This window comes from Arvicanthis niloticus, chromosome 18 (genome assembly GCF_011762505.2).
Source record: "Arvicanthis niloticus isolate mArvNil1 chromosome 18, mArvNil1.pat.X, whole genome shotgun sequence".
NCBI lineage: Eukaryota > Metazoa > Chordata > Mammalia > Rodentia > Muridae > Arvicanthis > Arvicanthis niloticus.
The window spans coordinates 26,927,646-26,932,164 of record NC_047675.1 but is presented as its reverse complement, the minus strand read 5'-3'; the positions used below and the strand labels follow the sequence as shown (position 1 = coordinate 26,932,164).

Here is a 4,519-nt window from a genome sequence, read left to right as displayed (position 1 = left end):
TGTCAAGCCCACATACAACTCTTTGTAGTCCTCATGAACTTAGTAGGAGGTTCCTCAAGTCATTGCCAGTCAATAGAGCTATGATTAAATGGCTATAAAATGTGTTAATTTAAATGTAGGAGAGTGACTCATTTCGGGTTTTTAAGAATATTCTATAATCAAACTAGCATTCTCTGATTTAAATTTAAAATAAGGCAGAGTGGGTACTTTTCATGTTGTTGTTTTTAAACAGCATGAGCTCTGGCCAAAAGCACTCCAAGCAGTAATCTGTGTGAGTCACCTGCGTTTCCTGGTGAAATTGCAAATTTCAGCACAGAGGAAAAAATATGAAGTCTCAAGATATTAATTAGCTAGCTTTGGGTAACATGCCGATAAGTGGCAGAATGTTGGGCTCTCTAGATTTTCTGATTTTCTATACTTAAATGAAAAACATTAAAATGAGAAGAACGGTTTCCTGAACCTTTTTATTCTGATTGAGTCTCTAATATATTATTATTAATATTTTATTTATAACAATGAAGCCACACCAAGGAAATTACAGTACTCATTTTATTCCATTTTATTTTTGTAAGTCGTCTTTTCTGGCTGACAATTGCTGCCTTTCTTAATAACAAATATAAAGAAATGGAAGGGAGGGATGGAGGAAAGGTGGAAAAACAGGGGTGGGGGATGGTAAAGTAGTATAGCAGTGTCCTTAACAAGCTCATGTATATGTTTTCATATTTTATCCCCAGCCACAGGCAGTGTTCTGGAAAGATTTAGATTCCATGTGTCCACTGTCCACCTAAAAGAAACATGTTATTTGTCTCCTGTTGCAACCCAAATAACCTGCTGACAGGGATTTCACTGTAAGCATCTACCACTACTGTTCTTGCTGCTACAATGCTGATGTCTCCCCCACCAGCCAGCATGGGTTGGATCATCTAAACTATGAGTGAAAAGTTGCACATGGCGGCTATTTTATCACAGTAGTGAGAAAATTAAGCAACCTAGTTTGTTAATAAAACATAAATTATCTAAATAATCATTCAATCCATAAGATTATTATTTTTGTGGGATAAAATTTAATTCAGATGTTGTCTTTTGTGACTATTTACCATCGACTATTTATACACAAAACTATAGAGTAGGGAAACTTAGGAAAATACAGAAAGTCCACTGGCTATTCTTACTAGTTAGTAACGTTATTGCAGGAAATTCATTTTCCCAACTCAGAATGAAAATACTCCTTTTGCTTCTTGGCCTTTCCACTTACAACACAAGTTAGATGTATCTTCTTATATCAGTTCTTTCAAACATTTGTCTTAAGTCAAATTGTCCTTTGGATACCAAGTCCATACAAAAATAGCAGTTTTTGAAATACAATGAGGACCTTAAGATGACACTGGGAGAATTCATTCCACACATCAGGTGCTGACACCACATATAAAGCTGGCTTTCCATTCACAGCAAAATGAATCAATTGCTATACATTATGCCCTTTGACACCCCCCCCCAATAAAATTGTATGTGTAAGGATGTGATATAGACTTTAGAGGTGAACCTGGTATTCATGTTCACAATGTTGAAATCAATAAAATCCCTGTCATTATAGTGAATAATTGGATAGAAAGTTTTTTTTTCAGTTTTCATTCCATGCCAAGTAAATGCCTATGGGTTCATATACAACCTGGCTTCTTCCTTGCTCATATTTTATAGGTCTTTTCCAAATCAAAACACATACTACGAAGGTGAAAAAAATTCCCCAAAGCTAGAACCTGAGTACGTGTAAACTTCCATAGCAAAATGGACCTCGAGGCTATAATTAAGGTCAGGGTTTTGTGTGAGAGATTTCCTGGCTCAGATGACACTGTTGAAGAACGGGATGAGGAGGCCCTCCGAGATGGAAGCCAGCTTTTCGTGGAGCTGAACTCAGTTGAGGATTCCCAGCCTTGGGATGTGATCACCATTTCTCCTACAGCAGAGGCTGCTTCACCTGTCATGAAAGGAGCACCTGATGGGGTGCTTTCTCCCCAGATGCAGCCTGAATCTCCAGATACCGTGCCGCCCCCATGGGGAGCGAAGGGCTCCTAGCATTGGCATTGTGGCTAGAGCCACAGCCTGGTGGAGGCTAGCCTCCACAGGAAGCAGCCCCATACCAGGATTGGATGAGGGACCGTGACTTGGCCCACCACCTTCCAAGCCACCATCCCTCTTCACGGCGACGAATTCTCAGGTGGAGGAGGAGGACGAGAAAACTACAGGGGGGCTAAGCAGCAGGGGTACAGGGGTAGAAGAAAACAGCACCCCAAGTACATTGGTTATTGGTCCTCAAGAGTCTAAGGAAGAAGGGGTAAATCCAGAGTTGTAGGAATTGCATAGACTGTCCTCCGGGACCCTGATAAGTGAGCCAGAACTTGAAGACTCAGTAGGAGAAACTAGTGGCCCTGGGTCTGAGGACTGCCCACCTAGGCTCACCAGCTACCCTTAGGGACCAGTTCCCAGACCCCTTAACTCAAGCAGCTCAACTCTGCTGAGTCAGAAGGACTGGGGGACTTAAGAGACAGGTGAGAGCTTTGAAACCCCGAGCCAGGAGCTAGCCAAAGAGGAGTTTGGGCCTCTCTCTGTCTCCTCCAAGAATGCAGATCTGTGGGCCAAGGAAGAGTAAGAGGAGGAAGAGGAGGAGGGGGCTGAGGCTTCTAGTCCCTTTTTATGTCAGGAGAAGCAAGATTTCCTCAGCCACTAGGGTAGAGGGGATCATCTACACACTCTGGTCCAGAAGAGTTGCCTACATTCCCAGAACCTGCCTTCCCACCTCCCTTTCTTTCACCCTGGGCCAGCCACCGCCATGGAGTGCCAGGCCCTCCACGCCCTCCCCTGCCTATAGCCTGGCAAGGCTCCTTGACCTCTTCTTCCTCACTCCCCGAGGAGTTAGCTTCATCCCTTGGTCCCCTTGAGCCCTCCCCACTGGGGGCTCCCCTACAACATATTAGGAAGATCACTCTCCAGCTACCCCAGTCTACCTGCTTGTGCTTCTGCCCCTGGAGACATGGCCAGCTGAGGAGCCCCAACCCAATGGCGGTCCCCATCCTTTGAAACCCCTCACTGCTGCCCCGGTGGAGGCTAGCCATGACGGGAAATAGCCCCGTACCAGCCTGAGCACAGTCTTGAGCAGCGGACTGGCAAGGCTGAAAACTGTCACATCTGGCGGCATCCAGTCTGTGCTTCTAGCATCCCAGCTTGGCTCAACTCTGGGCACCAAGATGCTAAAGATTCTGCTGTGCTTGGACCAGTTGGCCAAGTACTATCACCTGACTCATGATGAGCTCGTTGGCCTGCTCCTGTAGCATAAGCTGAGCCGGAGAGACGAGCTTGTGCAGGAATGGGAGAGCTACATTGACTGGCTGTTGGTAAGGATCATCGAGACCTCACTCACACTGCTGCAGATATCCCCTTCCCACTCCCCCGTCCCAAGTAACCCTTCTCTCCATCCCTGGAAGGATGGTGAAGACCTGAGTAATGCCCTCCACTGACAGCTCTCACCTTCGAAGGACACAGACTGCTCTCATGGTCACTCTCTGCTCCCCTCCCCACCCTGCCTCTGCTCTGGCTACTGGAAGGGGGCCTTTGAACTCCCACTGGAGCCTTGGGGCTTTCATACCTGATCATTTTCACACTCAAGGTTATGGGGCCTCTCCCCAGAGAACTGGAATAAGGTTGTTAGCTGTCAAGATGGATCGGGATTGAGCTTTGGGTTCAGGGGTGAGCTGTAGTATCTGGGGCAACACTATTGACAGGGCAGACTACAAGGATGGGATGCTCAGTTGTTTCTCCTCTTGGAGGACTCTTCATCTCCGTTTCCCTCTAGCACCTGGAAGGCTTTCTAAGATCAACTGGGACAGGGATGGGGACTAAGCTGCTTGTTTGCCTGTTCACTGTTGACAACCAGGGAACCTACACCTCAGCCTGTGCCTGAACCTTAAGAGCTAGGAGCCTATGTGTTTTAGTCTTGTCTCTGTCTAGAGCTGTGTGTGAGCATGTATACGGTGTGGTGGTGGTATGAGCCTGTATTTCTTCAGCTGCTCCGTGAGTCTCCTCACACTCTTTCCACTACATGTCCCAGTAGTGGTAGGAGGTGGGGCTGAGTGAAGAGAGAATGACTCCTTGCTCCTGAAAGCCTCCCTATGTCCCTAACATGAGACCCTCCAGGTTGGGGTTTTGGGTTGCTCATGTTTTATGGACCAAGCCTCTATGACTGTCGTTACTTGTCAGATGCCAAAACTGTGCTGCTGTGGGCTTAGAACATTTGGAAAGCAATTAAGATGTGCCTTTTGTGGATGAGGACAAAAATAAATAAATAAATAAAAGATCAGTGTTTAAGATATGGAAATATGATCCTGGAATATTCAGTTGAACCTAACGAGCTCATAGGGGTTCTTAGAAATGGGAGACACGAAGTTGAGAGTAAGCGATGATGAGGAAGCAGGGATGACAGACATTTGGATACATTAAGCAGCCATGAATACAAAAAAGACTGGCT

At 45.9% G+C, this 4,519-nt stretch overlaps 1 pseudogene; it reads left to right on the top strand.

The window, feature by feature from the left end:
* Positions 1-1,785: 1,785 nt before the first annotated feature.
* Positions 1,786-3,512, top strand: LOC117723488 (uncharacterized; annotated as a pseudogene).
* The last annotated feature ends 1,007 nt before the right edge of the window (positions 3,513-4,519 follow it).